The sequence below is a fragment of the Chiloscyllium plagiosum genome, unplaced genomic scaffold (genome assembly GCF_037043375.1).
Source record: "Chiloscyllium plagiosum isolate Xiang-an unplaced genomic scaffold, Cpla_swu_hap1 HiC_scaffold_8, whole genome shotgun sequence".
NCBI lineage: Eukaryota > Metazoa > Chordata > Chondrichthyes > Orectolobiformes > Hemiscylliidae > Chiloscyllium > Chiloscyllium plagiosum.
In genome coordinates, this window is record NW_028270146.1 from 66,490,027 (window position 1) to 66,508,524 (window position 18,498).

An 18,498-nucleotide genomic window follows, 5' to 3' on the forward strand; every position below is an offset into this window, starting at 1 on the left:
ACATTCAAACCCTATTTTTCCATTTCATGAACTTGAGTTTAAATCTGCTCAGATCATTAGGGCTAAAATCCCTTGCTATGTATGTTTCTGGAGGCAATTTGAGAAACACAGCAGAAATTCATTACAAAGAAGAAGAAGAAGAAGTGAAGGCATGATGAGGCAACCATGGTTGAAAAAGGAAGTCAGGTAAAGCATAAAGCAAAAAAGAGCAAACAGTGAGTGAAGATTACTGAGAAGCCAGAGGATTGGGAAGGCTGTAAAAACCAGCAGAGGGTAACTAAAAAAGCAAAAAGGTGGGAAAATATGAAACAAGAGTGCAATCTAGCTAGTTATATAAAGGAAGATTGCAAGCAATTTTTTAGATTGCAAAAGCTAAGACAGAGTTAAGACTGGACATTGGGCCACTGGAAAATGAGGCAAGAGAAGAAGTAATGAGAAACTAAGAAAACAAAGAAAGGAAGAAAAACAAATAAGGAATTGAATGGATACCTTGCATCAGATTTCTCCATGGAACACACCTGCAGTATACCAGAACTTTAGGAGTGTCAAGGGGTAGATATGAGCATAGTGACCATCACTATGGAGAGGGTGCTGGGGAAACTGAAAGGTCTGAAGGTGGATAAATTAATTGAACCAGATGGACTACATCCCAGAATTGTGAAGGAGATAGCCGGGGAGACAATAGAGGCATTGGTGGTGAGTTTTCAGGAATCTCTGAAGTTAGGGCAGGTCCCAAAGGACTGGAAAATGGCTAATGGCTGTTTAAGAAGGGAAGGAGGCAGAAGGCACGGAAGTCTACTCTGGTTAGCCTAATCTCAGTCATTGATAAGATTTTAGAATCCATTAGAATCCCGGGTTCAATTCCCGCCTCAGGCGACTGACTGTGTGGAGTTTGCACGTTCTCCCCGTGTCTGCGTGGGTTTCCTCCGGGTGCTCCGGTTTCCTCCCACAGTCCAAAGATGTGCAGGTCAGGTGAATTGGCCATGCTAAATTGCCCGTAGTGTTAGGTAAGGGGTAAATGTAGGGGTATGGGTGGGTTGCGCTTCGGCGGGGCGGTGTGGACTTGTTGGGCCGAAGGGCCTGTTTCCACACTGTAAGTAATCTAATCTAATCTAATTATTAAGGAACAGATTGCATAATGCTTGGAAGGGCATGTTAAAAGACGGCTGAATCAGCATGACTTCATCAAGGAGCAGTCATACTGACCGAACTGTTAGAATTCTTTAAAGAGGTAAGAAGTAAGTTAGACAAAGGAGTGCCACTTGACATGACCTATTTGGATTGTTAGAAGGCCTTTGACAAGGTTCAACACAGGAGGCTGCTAAATAAGGTAAGAGCCTATGGTGTTAGAGGTAGCTACTGGCAAGGATAAAGAATTGGCTGACTGGCAGAAGACAAAGAGTAGGGATAAAGAGGTCTTTTTCAGGATGGCAACCAGCGACTAGTGGATTTCCGCAGGGGTCTGTGTTGCAACTACACCTATTTACCTTATATATTAATAACCTGGTTGAAGGAACTGAGGGAATTGTTGTTAAATTATCAGATGAGACAAAGATAGATGGAGGGTCAGGTCACGTTGAGGAAGTGGAGAAGCTGTAGAAGGACTTGGACAGGCTAGGAGAGTGGGCAAGAAAGTGGTAGATGAAATACAATGTGGGAAAGTGTCAGGTTATTCAATTTGTTAGGAAGAACAGAGGCACAGACTACTTTTGAAATGTGGAAAGGTTTCGGAAATCTGAAGCACAAAAGGACTTGCGAGTGGCAGTTCAGGGATTTTCTTAAGGTTAGCATGCAGGTTCAGTTGGCAGTTAGGAAGGCAAATGCAATGTTAGCATTCATTTCAATAGGACTAGAATTCAAGAGCAAAGATGTACTGCTGATGCTGAATAAAGCTCTGGTCAGACTGCATTTCAAATACTCTTGAGTAGTTTTGGGTGCTGGAGGGATTCAAGAGGTGGTTTACAAGAATGATTTGGGAGATATGTGGAGTGGTTAAGAACTCTGGGTCCGTACTCAATGGAGTTTAGAAGGATGAGGGGGATCTGACCGAAACTGAGAAGCCTGGGTAAATGTATACAAGATGTTTCCACAAGGGATGACCCTTTAGAACTGAGATGAGGAAGAATTTCTTTCGCCAGAGGAAGAAACATTTTAGGCATGATTGAATGGAGGAGCAAACTCGATGGGCCAGAAAGTTTAAGTGAAAGGCAAAACTTTTGGTGTATAGAATATTATGTGGGAAAATGAGAGGTTATGCACTTTGGCAGGATGAATAGAGGAGCTGAATAGGAAAGATTCAAAAAGCTGCAGCATAAGATCCTTATCCATAAATCACAAAAGCTAACATAGTAACTACCCCATTAGTGCGTAATAGGGAAAACAAATAGATGGACTTTATTTCAAAGGGAATAGAGTACAGAAATACGGTAGCCTTGCTAAAGCTACATAAGATACGAGTCAGATCACTCCTAGAATACCGTGAACCATTTAATGCCGATAACTAAAGAAAATATATACTGGCTTTGAAAGAAATCCGGCGAAGGTTCACCATATTGATTTCTGAACAAAGGAATTTGCACAGTTCATCACAGACTCAGAGAGCCACAGACTGATAATGGACAGTGGTACAATTGTGTTCATATATCCACCTGAGCCATCATTAGATAGATAACTGGTCCACAGAAGATGTGCTGCTGGATTCTTAGGAGGGGCACTCCAGTACTCACCAGACCACATCTCCAGGATAGATGATGTTCACTGTCCTTTGCACAACCTAGCTCAATGATAGGATAATAATTTAGCAGAGAGGGAGATGGACCAATCATATTACTACTTAGACAAGGGTGGGAGGAGTTGTCTAGCAAAGATGCTAAGGGAGGTGATGGTGATGTTGCTTCTCAAGGTGACAGGGCACCAGGGAAACATAGCAGATAGGCCCGAGAGAATCTAATAGTAGCTGGATTTGTCTTTGAACTAACATATTTTGGATACTCAAACTCAAGCTTCTGAAACTCAAAATAATTTAAAAGTATTCTCCACATATTTCTGGAAGAATGAACCACATGAGCGTGTTCTTCAAACACAAGTTTTCATGCAATTTTGGAACATCAGAATGAATTGCATGACAAAGCCTCGAGGTAATTTAAAACAAATTGAAATATATTTGGAAGATGGAAATATAATATCTTTCACTGATATTTTGCTGCAGTTATAAAATTCTCAATAGATAATTTCAAAGGTAAGAATACCAACTGGTTGTACAGAAGTCTCTTCAAACCATATTTTGATAGTAAAATACAGATAATCATCTGCAGGCTTACAAATCAGAATATTGCTGAATCCATTGTGAAGCTTATTAGGGACAGCTATGTTGAGAGCACCTTGCTACTTCATCAATGGTTCAAATCTGCTTGAAAAGAATGAAACATGCTTCGGACAATGCAGTAAATGATTAGTGTACTTTTTCTAATAAAAAGCATCACATAGACAGCAAAATCAAGAAAAATTGCCTGCTGTTATCACATGGATAAATGCTCAGCATTTATCTAACTCTCATACTACTTTAGTGCCCTGAAGGAAACCAAGATGAATAGTGAACAGCACTACATAAATCCCATCATACAGATATTGAAGTCATCTGTTTCAATATTTTGTTTGCTTCTAGACATCAGGATCATCTCTCTAAAAAAGTCATGTTATATAGATATGAAAAGCATAAATACAGCATGGATTCAAAATTATACTGCAGCCAAGAAAGTCGCAATCACAATCCTAATACTATAAAAATACACAAGCCAAAACAGTGGGAAGTTAAATTGAATATTAAAACATTAAGATGCAATATAACTTGATTATTTGGCAAATGTTATTTCCATTGTTGACTATTTAGAGATTACAGATCAACGTTTTTCTCAGGCCCATGTTGACACTACATTTCTAGCAAAATGTACCTGCATTGTTAGATGCAATGTAATAAAAAACCGTACAGATTGCTTGGAGTTGCAGGGTTATGTTTCTAAAGCATTTATACATTTATTCTGCAGCAAATAAAATGTTCAAGGGAGTAAAATTGATAATAATTGCAAATGTTGGGCACAAATAAAATCTTCACAGCAGGAATTTTGGGCAACATAATGAAGAACTGTGCATGTTAGTAATCTGAAACAAAAACAGAAATTGAAGAAACTCAGCAGATCTGGCAGCACCTTGGTGAGAAAGCAGAGTTAACATTCCAGGTCCAGTGACCCTTCCTCAGAACTGACAGAATTTGGGCAGTTTATCTATCATGAACAGTGCATGAAAATGTAAAAGAAATTGATATAGGTTTTAGAAGTACAAAAATACACTTTTACCTTTGTTCTTAGAAGCAGACTGAAATTTGTGCTGATCCACCTAAACAAGGAAGTAGATCTCGAAATAAATTATAACAGAGGAAACAATTACCAGGAAATTACTTGAATTTCAAACAAATTAAAATGTAAGATGCCCTCTACTGACAACTGTTATATCACTTAGCTAAGTTCAACAATGAAAGAGGGAAAGCTATGAATTTGGGGACAAAAGTATGGCATTCAGCTCCTCTAGTTATTCTGCCTCTCAAAGTGATCATGATTTGTACCTTAACTCTATACACTGGCATTACTTCACATTTCTTTGTGTAGGAAAAGTCCTTTGATCTTGATTTAAAATTAATTAAACTAGCATTGACCACTTTTCATAGGAATGTTTCACACTTCGACCACAGACGTTGAGTGATAACATGTTACTTGGTATAACACTCATCCCTTTATTGAAATCTCACATCCTAAAAGAAAGCCTAAACAGGTTATATATTCAACCTTAGTTCATAATTGAAGAATTTACTTGTATATACAAATCTGAGTCTCTAAACTGCCAATGACTACAACTCCCACAGAAAACTACCTGGCTTTCAGGAATTTCATTCATCTTTTACTGATTGACCTGCTGTCAGCTCTAAAACTGCAAGTGAGAAAAAAAATCAGTGTAAGATGAAAGTTGTGAGAATTAATAATTTTATTAACTGAGAAATAAAAATCAGAATAGAATAAAATTAAAAAAAAAGATTGGGGGATAAAGGACAAGATAAACCCAGGCAAGCAGCAACACAAGTTATTCCATTCAGAATCTATATCAGAACGGAATAACTGTTGCACTGTTACTTCCCCGAGTTAATCTTCTTAGTTTTATACTGGACGTCCCCTGCTGCTAATTATTAATATCTTTAGACAGTACTTACTCTAGATCCCATGGATGAAATAAAATAGTGCTACTAATATGACTGGAGGTCTTGATGCATCTCTTGCACAGCTATCAGTCCAGGATTATTTTGAAGATGTCAAACAATCACAAATCAACTGTTCACATGGATGGTCTGGGAGATGATGGTTTGGTGGTGGGGAGTGGGGGTCATGGTCAAGGGGACGGTAGGAGGAGGTATCTGCGAGCTGGCGTTTGGCCTCAGCGGTGTAAAGGTCAGTGCGCCAAACTACTACTGCGCCTCCCTTGTCAGCTGGTTTGATGGTGAGGTTGGGGTTGGAACGGAGGGAGTGGAGGGCTGCGCGTTCCGAGGGTGAGAGGTTGGAGTGGGTGGGAGGGGTGTGGGAGTTCAGGTAGCGGTTAATATCGCGGCGGCAGTTTGCTATGAAGAGGTCGAGGGCAGGTAGGAGGCCAGCACGGGGTGTCCAGGTGGACGGGGTGTGTTGGAGGTGGGAGAAGGGGTCGTCAGAGGGTGGGCGAGAGTCTTGATTGAAGAAGAAGGCACGGAGGCGAAGGCGGCGGAAGAATTGTTCGATGTCACTCCGTGTATTGAATTCATTGACCCGAGAACGTGTGGGAACGAAGGTGAGACCTCTGCTGAGGACTGATCTTTCATCCTCAGAGAGGGGCAAGTCTGGAGGGATGGTGAACACACGGCAGGGCGGGGAGCTAGGACCTGGTGTGGGACTGGAGCTGGACCATCCATAACCTCATCACCTCAGGGGACCTCCCATCCACCGCCTCCAACCTCATAGTCCCACAACCCCGCACCGCCCGTTTCTACCTCCTGCCCAAAATCCACAAACCTGACTGCCCCGGACAACCCATCGTCTCAGCCTGCTCCTGCCCAACCGAACTCATCTCGGCATACCTCGACACGGTCCTGTCCCCATTAGTCCAAGAACTCCCCACCTACGTTCGTGACACCACCCACGCCCTCCACCTCCTCCAGGATTTCCGCTTCCCCGGTCCCCAACGCCTCATCTTCACCATGGACATCCAGTCCCTGTACACCTCCATCCCCCATCACGAAGGACTCAAAGCACTCCGCTTCTTCCTTTCCCGCCGTACCACCCAGTACCCTTCCACCGACACCCTCCTTCGACTGACCGAACTGGTCCTCACCCTGAACAACTTTTCTTTCCAATCCTCCCACTTTCTCCAAACAAAAGGAGTAGCCATGGGCACCCGCATGGGCTCCAGCTATGCCTGCCTCTTCGTAGGGTATGTGGAACAATCCATCTTCCGCAACTACACTGGCCCCACCCCCCCATCCTTTCCTTCGCTACATTGATGACTGTATCGGCGCTACCTCGTGCTCCCACGAGGAGGTTGAACAGTTCATCCACTACACTAACACCTTCCACCCCGACCTCAAATTCCCCTGGACAGTCTCGGACTCCTCCCTCCCCTTCCTAGACCTTTCTGTTTCTATCTCAGGCGACCGAATCAACACGGACATCTACTACAAACCAACCGACTCCCACAGCTACCTGGACTACACCTCCTCCCATCCTGCCCCCTGTATAAACGCCATCCCATTCTCCCAATTCCTTCGTCTCCGCCGCATCTGCTCCCAGGAGGACCAGTTCAAAATACATACAACACAGATGGCCTCCTTCTTCAAGGACCGCAATTTCCCCCCCCGACGTGGTCGACGGTGCCCGCCACCGCATCTCCTCCACTTCCCGCTCCTCCGCCCTTGAGCCCCGCCCCTCCAACCGCCACCAGGACAGAACCCCACTAGTCCTCACCTACCACCCCACCAATCTCCATGTACAGCGCATCATCCGCCGTCACTTCCGCCACCTCCAAACAGACCCCAGCACCAAGGATATATTTCCCTCCCCTCCCCTATCAGCTTTCCGTAGAGACCACTCCCTCCGCGACTCCCTTGTCAGATCCACACCCCCCACCGACCCAACCTCCACTCCCGGCACCTTCCCTTGCAACCGCAGGAGGTGCAACACTTGCGCCCACACCTCCCCCCTCACTTCTCTCCAAGGCCCCAAAGGAAACTTCCATATCCGCCACAGATTCACCTGCACCTCCACCCACATCATCTACTGCATCCGCTGCAGCCGGTGTGGCCTCCTCTATATTGGGGAGACAGGCCGCCTACTTGCGGAGCGATTCAGAGAGCACCTCTGGGCCACCCGGACGAACCAACCCAACCACCCTGTAGCACAGCATTTCAACTCCCCCTCCCACTCCACCGAGGATATGCAGGTCATTGGACTCATCCACCGCCAAACCACAACAACGCGACGGTCGGAGGAGGAGCGTCTTATCTTCCGACTGGGAACCCTCCAACCACAGGGGATGAACTTGGACTTCACCAGTTTCTTCATCCCCCCTCCCCCCACCTTGTCTCAGCCGAATCCCTCCAGCCCGGCACCGCCTTCCTGACCTGCAGTCTTCTTCTTGACCTCTCCGCCTCCATCCTACTCCGACCTATCACCCTCACCTTGACCTCTTTCCACCTATCACATTTCCAACGCCCCTCCTCCAAGTCCCTCCTCCCTACCTTTTATCTTCTCCTGCTGAACACTCTCTGCTCATTCCTGAAGAAGGGCCTGTGCCCGAAACGTCGAATCTCCTGTTCCCTGGATGCTGCCTGACCTGCTGTGCTGTTCCAGCAATAAAGTCATCCTAGTACATCCTTACTGAGAAATAGAACGATGAAACCTGAACAACATATTGTTCAAGTTGCTCCACCATTGATTTGCATCTGTCTTTACCAAGAAATAAGATCCCACCCAGGTCCAGTGGAAGAAGAAGAAGAAATACAGTTGCTAGAATCATTTAACATTGCTCAGGAAGTGGTATTGATTAGACCAGGGGTGGGGAACCTGCGGCCTTATTGTGTGTGGCCTTTTGAATGAATCCAAATTTTGCAGAACAAATCTTTTATTTTTTATTAATATGTTTTTTTTCCTACAAAAAGCAGTTAACTTTAGATTAGATTACTTACAGTGTAGAAACAGGCCCTTTGGCCCAACAGGTCCACACCGACCCACCGAAGCACAACCCATCCATACCCATTCCCCTACATTTACTCCTTCACCTAATACTACGGGCAATTTAGCATGGCCAATTCACCTAACCTGCACATTTTTGGACTGTGGGAGGAAACCAGAGCACCCGGAGGAAACCCACGCAGACACGGGGAGAATGTGCAAACTCCACACAGTCAGTCGCCTGAGGCAGGAATTGAACCCGGGTCTCTGGCACTGTGAGGCAGCAGTGCTAACCACTGTGCCACCATGCCGCCCATCAATTAATTTAGAGTTAACATTTTTTTTAGTTAGTACATAGTAGTTAGATTTTTACAAAATAATGTGATTTTTGAAGAATATATAATTGAAGTTTCTAGGATGCAGCCTTATTAGGTTACAAATAACATAATGCAGCCTTCCAACATGAAAAGGTTCCCCACCTCTGGATTAGACTGTCTGCACTAAATTTGACAAGGCACCAGGACCAGACTAAAATGGTTGCTAAAGATCACATGATTTCTAAGTTGGAAATAATTCCAGACACTTAAAGTAGAGAAGGATAAACCAGCATATAACCAAAATTCATCTGATTTGTGCAGAGTTCTTAATTGTACATTTCTGATCCTTGCTGTCAAAGAATCTAAACTCCTGGTAATAGCACAGCCACACACCAGGCTAATTATAAACCTAATTTTGCCTTGGACCATTGATATGTAGATTAGGCAGACTGGCTATGTTAAATTGTCCACGGAGTCCAGGGATGTGCAGGCTAAATGGATTAGCCATGGGAAATGAAAGGCTACAGGGATAGAATAGTGGGGTTGTTCAGGATGGTATGTTCTCTGGAGGGTTAGTGTGGACTTGGTGGTCAAATGGCCTGCTTCCATACTAAAAAGGAATTCTATGATTCATAGAACAGCAGCAGCTCTCTCGATCTACAGCTAAGGCTGCCTCAAATTCAAGTTTGTTTGCAATCTGGTTCTGCAAAACATAATGTATTTATTTGCTCAACAAACCTATTCTCTGTATACCAAGATAATCTTGCTGTACCATCATTAAAACACACCTGAAATCCCTGCTGTCAGCCATTTGAACATGTATGAATCTGAACACCTCAAGGAATCCTCACTGGAATTTGATTCATGTAACACAATCTCTACAATTTTGGTTTTAATGTTCACAGCTGTAAAATACTTTCTCTGTCCTGATTTTTTCTTGTGTGCACATGAAATCCACCCCAAGTTTAAATGTGAATAAATAATATGCTTAATTTAAACTTAAGAGTTTGCTGTGTATTACTTTCAAACTGACACCACTAAAAAGGGGTTTGAAAACATATCACAGACAACTTACAAGTTAAACCATTCTGCTTTTGGACCGAAGGTGATGAAAAAATAGAGCACAATCTATCTGTCTTCCCTGTCTGTAACAACCAGTTTTTCAAATGTTGTTAGTTCAGGAAAAACAACTTTCTTGCACCTGCTGACAGTTTATGGGTGAAAGTATTCTACATTAAAAATACTTGCATCTTTAAGAAAATAGCATATCCGTGTATGCACTTTTTAATATAAAGAAAGATTAGACAGGGAAGCCTTTTAACATGTAGCATGGGCAGAAGACTCACTGGTTGAAAAAAAAGTGTGCGCATAAGCAGTTCTTCAGATTGTCAGGATGTGATAAAAATGGGGTCTGTGCTGCGCCTCAATTTAGATGAGGGGTTGAAAGGCATAGTGGCTAAATTTGCAGATAACTGAAAGATATGGTGAAATGACATAACAAAGACGCAAATCAATATAAAGATGTTAACTGAGTGGGTAAAAATCTGGCAGATGCTGTGTCATGTCGAAAAATGTGAAGTTGTTTACTTTGAAGGAAGAACAAACAGGTAGATAGGGAATATCTCCAGAATTTAAAGGGATTTAGGTGTATGAATCACAAAAGGTTAGTATGTAGGCACAGTATAATCAGGAAGGCTAACGTGAAGTCAGCTTTATTACGAAAGGAGTTGAACGCAACTGGAAGGATATTATGCTTTAATTAAACATGGCATTGGTGTGACCACATGACAAATACTGTGTGCAATTTATTAAAGGAAGAATGTCAATGCATGGAGGTGGTTCAGAAGAGGTTAACTAGGTTGTCACCTGGAATGAACCTGTTACCTTATGATGAAAGATTGGACAGGATGATTAAAGACTTAACAGCCATCTAGATTTGTCTAACACATCGTATGAGTTTGATCTTTTACTTATAAATTCTGTGTCCTATGTACCTGCCCCACTAGCTACTTTATAAAGGAGCAGCGCTCCAAAAGCTTGTACTTTCAAATAAACCTGTTGGACTATAACCTGGTGTGTGATTTTTAAAAAAACTTTGTTCCAACCCCAGTCCAACACTGGCATCTCCACATCAAACAGCAATGGTCCCAAAACAGATCCTTGCGGAACACCGCTAGTGACGGCACTCCATGAAGAAACTTTGCCATCAACTACTACCCTCTGTCTTCTTCCATCCAGCCAATTCCTAATCCAAACCTCCAACTCACCCTCAATGCCATATCTCCGTATTTTCTGCAGTAGCCTACCATTTAGAATGGATGGCTTTGAGTGGAAAAAGTAGAATGGATGGCTTTGAGGTATGTAGAGAAGAGGTGTTGGAAATCCTGGAAAAGGTGAAAATAGATAAGTCCCCTGGGCCTGATGGCATTTATCCTAGGATTCTCTGGGAAGCAAGGGAGGAGATTGCAGAGCCATTGGCCTTGATTTTTATGTCCTCTTTGTCTACTGGAGTAGTGCCAGAAGACTGGAGGATAGCAAATGTGGTTCCCTTGTTCAAAAAGGGGAGTAGGGATAACCCTAGTAACTATAGGCCGGTGAGTCTCACTTCTGTTGTGGGCAAAGTCTTAGAGAGAATTGTAAGGGATAGGATTTATGCACATCTGGATAGGAATAATGTGATCAAGGATAGTCAGCATGGTTTTGTGAAGGGCAGGTCGTGCCTCACAAACCTTATTGAATTCTTTGAAAAGGTGACGAAGGAGGTTGATGAGGGGAAAGCGGTAGATGTGGTATATATGGATTTTAGTAAGGTGTTTGATAAGGTTCCCCATGGTAGGCTACTGCAGAAAATACGGAGATATGGCATTGAGGGTGAGTTGGAGGTTTGGATTAGGAATTGGCTGGATGGAAGAAGACAGAGGGTAGTAGTTGATGGCAAAGTTTCTTCATGGAGTGCCGTCACTAGCGGTGTTCCGCAAGGATCTGTTTTGGGACCATTGCTGTTTGTCATTTTTATAAATGACCTGGAAGAGGGGTTAGAAGGTTGGGTGAGCAAGTTTGCGGATGATACGAAAGTCGGAGGAGTTGTTGACAGTGAGGAAGGATGTGGCAGGTTACAGCAGGATATAGAGAAGCTGCAGAGCTGGGCAGAAAGGTGGCAAATGGAATTCAATGTAGCTAAGTGTGAGGTGATTCACTTTGGGAAGAATAACAAAAAGATGGGGTACTGGGCTAATGGTCGGATACTTGGTAGTGTGGATGAGCAGAGGGATCTTGGTGTCCATGTACACAGATCACTGAAAGTTGCCACCCAGGTAAATAGTGCGGTGAGGAAGGCATATGGCGTACTGGCTTTTATTGGTAGAGGAATTGAGTTCCGGAGTCCTGAGGTCATGATGCAGTTGTATAAGACTCTGGTGCGGCCGCATCTGGAATATTGTGTGCAGTTTTGGTCGCCATACTATAGGAAGGATGTGGAGGCACTGGAACAGGTGCAGAGGAGGTTTACCAGGATGTTGCCTGGTATGGAAGGAAGATCGTATGAGGAAAGACTGAGACACTTGGGGCTGTTTTCATTAGAGAAAAGAAGGTTTAGGGGTGACTTGATTGAGGTGTACAAGATGATTAGGGGGTTAGATAGGGTTGACAGTGTGAACCTTTTCCCGCGTATGGAGTCGGGTATTACAAGGGGGCATAGCTTTAAATTAAGGGGGGGGTAGATATAGGACTGAAGTTAAGGGTAGGTTCTTCACTCAGCGAGTCGTAAGTTCATGGAATGCCCTGCCAGTAGCAGTGGTGGACTCTCCCTCTTTATGGGCATTTAAGCGGGCATTGGATAGGTATATGGAGGATAGTGGGTTAGTATAGGTTAGGTGGGCTTGGATCGGCGCAACATCGAGGGCCAAAGGGCCTGTACTGCGCTGTATTCTTCTATGTTCTATGTTCTATAAAACTCCAGACAGTTGCTTGAGCATGGAATTGAACCCGAGCCCCTGATGCTGTGAGGTAGCAGTGCTAACTACTGAGCTGCCGAGCTGCCCTAGGGAGCCATGAACCTTTGGAACATGGCCTCAGAAAGCGGTAGTGGTGGGGTCATTAAATATTTTGAAGCCGGAGGTGGATAGATACTTATTAGGCAAAGGATTCGGTTGTTGTTGGGGATTAATGGGAATGTGGAATTTGAAACACAAATCAATTAGCCAGGATCTTACTGAATGGATGAGCCAGCTTCAAGTATGAATCGCGTATTTCTATTCCTAATTTGAATGTTCAATACATATGTAAAAGTAAGAATTGACTTGGTTGAAATGTACAAGATCCTGAGGGGTCTTGACATCATAGATGGAAAAGACACATCTTGTTATGGGGGAATCTAGAATTAGGGGTCACAATTAAAAAATAAGGGGCTGCCCATTTAAAATAGGTGAAATATTTTTCCAAAGAGGGACATGGATCTTTGGAATTGAATCAGGGTATTCAAACATTTTTAAGGCAGTGGTAATTGATTCTTGGTAAGGAAGGGACTGAAAGGTTATCAAGGATAGGCAAGAAATTGATCTGAGGTTACACAGAGCTCAGTCATGACTGTATTATATGACAGAACAGGCCTGCCGAATTGTTGACTCCTGCACCTTGTTTGTACACTTGTAGTTTTGTGTCTTGGTCTGAAGAAAGCGAGAAGCAAGATTAAGACATAAATTTAAGGGAGCAGCTAAAAGTAAGGAATTATTGAAACACTCAGTCGTTTCAGGGAAATTTCTTCAACATAGCAAATAATGTTGGTGAGCTGCTGGTGCAGATAGCCATGGGGCAACATGATGTTGTGGCATTAACGGAGACCTGGTTCAAGGAAGGGCAGGACTGGGTACAAAACAGTCCTGGATATAATTAGTATAGTGAATACAGGGGAAGAGTGAAAGAAGATAGATGTCAGTATTCATTAAAATGAAACACTGCAGTGCTGGATAAAGATACCCAGATAATTAAAGGATGAATATTCTATTTGTATAGAATATAGAAACAATAAAAGATATTGTAGAAAGTTTGTAGAAGAATAAACAATCAAGAACATTACAGAGACGTACAAGAGTGATTCTAATGAAAATCATTAAATATAACAGAAAATGTAAATAGATAATCTATTAGACTGGCAACTGACATGCATTTTAATTGTTCTTGATTTGTAGGAAGCAGATGAGAATGTATTTATTGTTTACTCATAAGTCTATCATGAATTAGCCATCGTGTCGAATTAGGCAAGTGCATAGAGAACTGCGTGCCAAAGAAGTCAATCCACATGTTCCCCACCAGAAACCTTGGATGAACCAGAAAATCCACTGCCAACTCAAGACCACACATGCACCATTCAAGTCAGACGACACAGATCTTTACAGAAAATCCAGAAATTACCTCCACAAGGCCATTAGAAATGCCAAGAAGCAATACCAGACCAAGTTAGAAGCCCAAACTAATCACAGGAACACCCACCACCTGTGGCAAGGCCAACATGACAAAATGGGATACAAAATGAAGCAGAACAAAATAGGAGAAAAAGAACAGATATCTCTCTGATGCGCTTAATGCTTTTTACACTTGGTTCGAACAGCATGCCAACAGAATGGTGTCACTTGTCCTGATAGCACTGGATGCACCCGTTCCCTTCATCACCGCTGCAAAACGTCCGATCAATCTTCTTAAGAGGAGCCCGAGGAAAGCAACTGGCCCAGATGGAGTCCCTGGTCGTGCACTCTGATCCTGTGTGGACCAGCTGATGGGAGGATTTGCCGACAACTTTAATCTCTCCGTGTTACAAGCCAAAGTTTCCACCTGCTTCAACAAGATCACTATCATCCCAGTATCAAAGAAAACACATGCAACGTGCCTCAACCACTACTGCCCAATGGCTCTGACCTCCATAATTATGAATTACTTTGAAACGTTTGTCATGGCTCACATCAACTATAGTCTCCCAGCCTGCCTCAATCCCTTGCAATTTGTCTACAGGCACTACAGTTATACAGTCAGAGAAAATGTACAGTATGGAAACAGACCATTCGGTCCAACCCATCCATGCTGACCAGATATCCTAACCTAATCCAGTCCCATTTGCCAGCACCTGGCCCATATTCCTCTAAACCCTTACTCTTGATATACCCATCCAGATGCCTTTTAAATGTTGTATTTGTACCAGCCTCCACCAGTTCTTCTGGCAGCTCATTCCATACATGCACCACCCTGTGTGTGAAAAGGTTGCCCCTTAGGTCCTTTTTATATCTTTTCCCTGGGGTCGGGGAGTGCAGAACTAGAGGACATAGTTTAGGGTGAGAGGGGAAAGACTTTGTCTATTTCTCCTATCTATGCTCCTCATGATTTTATAAACCTCTATAAGGTCACTCCTCAGCCTCTGATGCTCCAGGAAAACAGCCCTGGCCTATTCAGCCTCTACCTATATCTCAAATCCTCCATCCCTGGCAACATCCTTGTAAATCTTTTCTGAACCCTTTCAAGTTTCTGGATTACGTTTGCTCGCTGAGCTGGAAGGTTCATTTCCAGACGTTTTGTCACACTACTAGGTAACATCTTCAGTGGGCCTCCAGAAAAGCACAGTTGACGATTCCTGCTTTCTATTTACATGTTTGGGTTTCTTTGGATTGGTGTTGTCATTTCCTATTCTTTTTCTCAGGGGGTGGTAGATGGGGTCTAACTCAATGTGTTTGTTGATAGTGTTCTGGTTGGAATGCCAGGTTTCTAGGAATTCTCGTGTGTCTCTCCGTTTGGCTTGTCCTAGGATGGATGTATTGTCCCAGTCGAAGTGGTGTCCTTCCTTATCTGTATGTAAGGATACTAGTGAGAGAGGGTCATGTCGTTTTGTTGATGTTCATGTATCCTGGTGGTTAGTTTTCTGCCTGTTGGTGGTATGGGGATACAGGCACACACCCAGCAACCAGAGAGGTTAATCTTCAGTGTGTAAATGTGAGTCATATGAAGAAAAGGCTTTAACTTGCAAATCTCTTACGACCAAGTTCATTATGCTACCTCTTCTATCCACTTCATGCCTAGTCAGTGTAAGTGAAGAAATGAGGAGCGTAGAGATAGTTTGTGGTTTTAGATGGCCTGAAGTTGTGTGACTTCTGACTTTGTCCACCCCGGTCCAACACCAGCACCTCCACATTGTGGCTAAATGGGACAGACTTTGAACAGATCTAGCAACTCAAGACTGGCCATCCATGAGGCACTGCACGCCACCAACAGCAGCAGAATTGTACTCCAGCACAACTTGCAACATCATGGACTGGCATATCCCTCACTCAACTATTACTATCAACTAGGGGATAACCCTGGCTCAATGGAGTGTGTGGGAAGGCATGCCAGCAGCAGCTCCAGGCATAACTTAAAATGAGGTGTCAACCTGGTGAAGCTACCAAACAGGACTACTTCCATGTAAAACAGCTTCAGCAGTAAGTGATAGACAGAGCTAAGCAATACTTCAACCAAAGGATCATCTCCAAGCTCTGCAGTCCTGCTACATCCAGTCATGAATAGTAATGGACAACTTAATAATACATTAAAGGAGGGGGATCCACAAGTATTCCATCCTCAATGTGGAAGAGCCCAGCACAGCAGCGCAAAAGATAAGACGGAAGCATTCGCAGCAATCTTTAGCCAACAATGATCCATCTGAGCCTCCTCCAGTGGTCCTCAGCATTACAGATACCAGTCTTCAGCCATGATTGCACGCAATATTAAGGAATGGTTGGTGGCACTGGATATTGCAAAGGCTATGGGCCCTGACAACATTCTATGAATAATACTTAAGACTTGTGCTCTAGAACTTGCTGCACCTCTAGCCAAGCTGTTGCAGTAGAGTTACAACACTGGCATTTACCAAATGTGACAAGTTGTCCCAGTATACCCTGTACACAAAAAGCAGGACATATCCAATTCGGCCAATTACCGCAACATTAGTCTACTCTCCGTCATCAGAAAAGTGATGGAAGATTCCATGAACAGCGCTATTAAACAGTATCTATTCAGCAAAAACCTGCTCAGTTACGCCCGGTTTGGGTTCGGCCAAGGCCATTCAGCTCCTGGACCCCATTACAGACTTGATTCAAATATGGACAAAAGAGGTGAATTCCAGGGGTGAGGAGAAGTGCGAGTGATAGCCCTTAACATCAAAGCCACATTCAACTGAGTGTGGCATCAGGAAGCCCTAGCAAAACTGAAATCAATGGATATGAGGGAGCAAACTCTCTACTGGTTGGGGTTATACCTGGCAGACAGGAAGATGGCTGTTGTTGGAGTAAGTTATCTCAGCTCCAGGACATCTCTGCAGGAGTTCCTCAAGATGGTGTCCTAAGCCTAACCATCTTTAGCTGATTTATCAATGGCCTTCCTTCCATCATAAGGTTAGAAGTGAGGATGTTTGCCAAGGATTGCACAATGTTCAGCACCATTCGTGATTCCTCTGGTACTGAAGCAGTCCTTGTTCAAATGCAGCAGGATCTGGATAGTATCCAGGCTTGGGTTGACAAGTGACAAGTAATATTCCACACAAATACCAAGCAATGATCATCTTAAATAAGAGGCAGTCTAACCACACCCTCTTGACATTCATCACTGAATCCCCCATTTTCAATATTCTTAGGGTTATCATTGACGAGAAATGTAACCGGACTCCACTCATCTCTCACCTCATTATATCTTCTTGCTGGGTTAAAATCCTGAAACACTGGCCCTAATAGCCATGTGGATGGCCTTACACCCTCAGACTTCTGTTCATCACTTCCTCTGACTACTGCAAATAGAGATGAGCAATAAGCAATGGCTCAGCCATTGGAGAGGCAACCTGATAGAAGTTCATAAAATAATGAAACATGTAGACAGAGTTAATGGTAATTGTCTTTTCCCTAGGATGGGGGATTTCAAGACTAGGGGGCACATTATTAAGCTGAGAGGAGAGAGATTTAAAAAAGACAAGACAAGCAACATTTTTACACAGAGGGTGGTTCACGCGTGGAATGAACTTCTGGAAGAAGTGGCAGACGTGGGTACAATTACAACTTTTAAAAGACATTTAAATAGGTCCACGAGGTGGAAAGGTTTGTAAGGATAAAGGCCAGGAGCAGGCAGGTGGGACTAGTTTAGTTTGGGATTACGTTTGGCATTGACTCTTTCGACCGAAGGGTCTGTTTCCATGCTGTATGACTCTATGACTATAATCCCAACCAAACGAATCTCCAAACTCTGAGACCCAGGTCTCAGCTCTGCTCTCTGTAATTGTATCCTCATCTTCCAGACCCACAGACTGTAATCAGTGAAGATAAACAACAGCATCTTCCCCATGATAATCTTCAACAATGACACCCAGCAACGAAGTGCACTCAGCCCCCTATTGTACTCCCTCTACATTCACAACTGTGTGACCAACTTTGACTGAACACTATCTACAAGTTCGCAGATGACATCACTGATATATACATCAATGACTACTCAGAATACAGGAAGGAGATAGAGTGTTTTGTGTTGTGGTTCAATGATAACAATCTCTCCCTTGATGTCAGCAAAACTAAAGAACCGATCATTGACTTCAGGAAGAAAGGAGGATGACACTCCCCTATCTACATTAGTGGAGCTGAGGTGGAGATGGTGGAGAGCGTCAAATTCCTAGGAATGATGATAACCAACAATCTGTCCTAATCCACCCATATAGATGTGACAGTCAAGAAGGCATAACAATGCCTCTTCTTCCTCAGGAGGTTGAGGAAATTTGGCATATTCTTACAGGCCCTCACCAACCTTTACAGATGCACCATATAAAGCATTCTATCAAGGTGCATCACAGCTTGGTATAGCAACTGCTCTGCGCAGGACAGTAAGGAACGACAGAATGTCATGAACACAGCCCAGACCATCATGCAAGCCAACCTCCCATCCACGGAATC

General features: G+C 43.5%; 1 protein-coding gene across 16 annotated transcripts in view; it reads right to left on the minus strand.

The window, feature by feature from the left end:
• Nucleotides 1–18,498, minus strand: part of ralgapa1 (Ral GTPase activating protein catalytic subunit alpha 1) — a 315,513-nt gene that overhangs the window by 117,295 nt on the left and 179,720 nt on the right. The gene's annotated exons all lie outside the window — the stretch shown is intronic.